Source organism: Alligator sinensis, unplaced genomic scaffold, assembly GCF_000455745.1.
Source record: "Alligator sinensis unplaced genomic scaffold, ASM45574v1 scaffold336_1, whole genome shotgun sequence".
In the NCBI taxonomy this organism is placed as follows: Eukaryota; Metazoa; Chordata; order Crocodylia; family Alligatoridae; genus Alligator; species Alligator sinensis.
Window position 1 is genome coordinate 209,016 of NW_005842917.1, and position 2,604 is coordinate 211,619.

Consider the following 2,604-nt stretch of genomic DNA (forward strand, 5'->3'; position numbering starts at 1 on the left):
TCCCAGGTGCGTGGGAGGGGGGGAAAGCTTGCATGCATCAGCTGCAGCCATCACCCTGCACTGCCACCGCTGCACGTCCAGCTACACGCCTCCCCCACCCCCCCAGCTCCCCACCCTCTCTCCTGTCTGTTCTCAGGGCCTGGTGGTGGCGGGGTGCTGTCACTGTGTCCCCCCTCCCCTTCGTGCTCCCCACCCTGCTGGATCTTGTTGGGACCTGGCGGTGGCAGCAGGAACAAGGCCAGAGCAGGGAGGCGAGGCCTGTGCTGTGCTGCCAGCGCACCGCATTGCTGCTGCTCCCATGGGGTAGAAGGGGCCGTTCCAGCCCCTCCCCTCACTCCCCACCATCATGGTGGTGCTCCGCCATGTGTGTATCTGTGCAGAGCGCTCTGATTGGTTGTTTCAGTCAGCATTGTGACTGGCTGCTGAGACAACCAATCAGTGTGTAAATAAAGTGTTACGGACAGACAGACAGACAACGGCTTTTATTATATTAGAACTAAGAAATTGCCTGTCAAGAATGACGGGGGGCCAGAGCCCAGTGTCTGACCCCCACCCCATCTCCCCCTATCCTTCTCTGGCCCCACGCCAGCCCCCTACCCACTTCAGGCCCAACCCCCTTCCCATCGCTTTGGGGCCGGCCCCATTCCACCCCCCTGCCCGGCACTTCAGGTCCAGGCCTGACTCAGTTCCCAGCCCTGCCCCGCCACTGCAGGCTCGACCCCGTTCCCAACTCTGCTGCATTGGGCTAGACCCCATTCCTTCCTGTGCTGCATTGGGCCCAACCCTGTTCCCCCCCCTCCCCCACCGTGTTGGGCCCAACCCTGTTCTCCCCTCCTGCCACAGTGGGCCTGATCTGGTTCCCCGCCATCACTTCAGGTCCAACCCCATTCCCGCCCCGCCTGCTGACCGCAGCGGGTCCAACCCCGTTTCCCCGCCTCACGCTGCTCCTCCTGTTCCAATGCTGTATTTGTACTCTGATTGGCTGTTTCAGTCAGCCAATCAGAGCACGAATAAAAGCATTATGGACAGACAGACAGATTAAGGGTTTTATAATATTAGAATTTTTAGCCTTTTTTGCCCCATTATTCTCACCTCAGGGTTGTCCAGGGCAAACAAACAGCACACTGGGGCAGTCTGTCCTGTGGAGAACATCACCATGCAGAGCACTGACTCCTGCACAGGCGACGCTGCGGGGGGCATATGCCCCCCCCGAGATTGGCCACGGTCGAAGCTGCCGCTGGCTTCTGCCGGCAGTCACTGCTCACTCCCCACCCCCACCCCGAGCCAGTCACTGCTCCCTCCCCCCCCCCACCCCGCTACTAACACCACTGCTGGTGTCTGCAGGCGGTCCCCGCTCGCAGACACCGACACCAGTGTCTGTGGGCGGCCCCTGCTCGCCGCCATGATGTGTCATCCCTCCACCCGGTCCCGGGAGGCACCAGTTATTCATTTACCCCCGAGCGCCTCCAACAGGCTCCAACCCTCTTAGGCAAATCAGGACTCAAATCATTTCAACGCTTTTTAGCCCCGGGGCGCTACTCCTACGGCATATTTCTGCCCCATTGCAGTACCACGTGGCTAGGAAGAAGCACCCCCCATTTATGTGGTAAAACCGCTGCTGTGTTGAGCTGGGATTGGCGCCAGTCAGCGGCTGCCATGTTGATACCGGAAGCTGTGGCACGTTGGGCGTTTTTAGGCAACGTGGGCAATAGTTTGATTTCTCGCATGCTGGGGAGTGCCCACCCCTGGGGGCTGATTTAACCCAGGATGGACCACGGCCCTTTCCATGAGGAAACACTGACGCGAGGCGCTAGTGCTGGGGGATCCTGCCATAGCCACAGCCACAGCCACAGTGCTCAGGCTCACGCCTCGTGGCGGGTGCGACGGGCAGCACCGGGACGAGGTGCAGCCCAGCCCCCCGAGGGGAGGTGGAGGGGGAGGTGTTGGAAGCCAACGGGTGGCCCTGGCGATGCCACTTTGGTCTGGGTCCGGCCTGGGCGAGGTGACCCATGAGTGGCCACCTTGTTGCAACGGGAGAGCGCCGGCCTGGCCGCCCCACACCGCGCTGAGCACGATGGACGAGGCTCAGCTTCGACACCCTTCGGCGCGGGGCACTGCGGGCACAGCCGGCGCCCAGGGACAGCGTGGCCGGGACCCGTGTCCTCTGTGGAAGTGGGCACAGGGGGGCGTCTGCACCAAGCCCGGCGGCCCGGCCCCACGTGGTCTCCCTGCTCCCGCGGCCGGCAGGGGGCGAGGGGACCCTGCAGCTTTGGAACCTTTACCCCCCGCGCATGCGCATCCGCAGCCCCTCACGGGGCCGTCCAGGGAGAGCAGCCGCTGTCTGTGCATGCGCCGTGAGCACAAAGGCGGAGATGCCTCCGGAGAGATTCACTGCGCATGCCCGGGCCGGGAGCAGCGCGGGGAGGAGCGGGGCGAGAGACAAAGCCGTTACTGCGCAGGCGCGGCCGGGCTGAGGGGCGGGATCTGTTAGGTGGGTGCGGAGCGAGTCGGGGCGCGGTGCCGGCGGGGGGCGGAGGGGCTCCTGGACCAGCCTCGGTCCCGCCTGTGCGGGGGGTGCGGGGGGCGGGGGTGGGGCGGGGGGGG

General features: G+C 64.2%; 1 pseudogene; it reads left to right on the top strand.

Moving 5' to 3' along the window:
* Nucleotides 1–2,604, top strand: part of LOC102374104 — a 27,673-nt pseudogene that overhangs the window by 14,873 nt on the left and 10,196 nt on the right.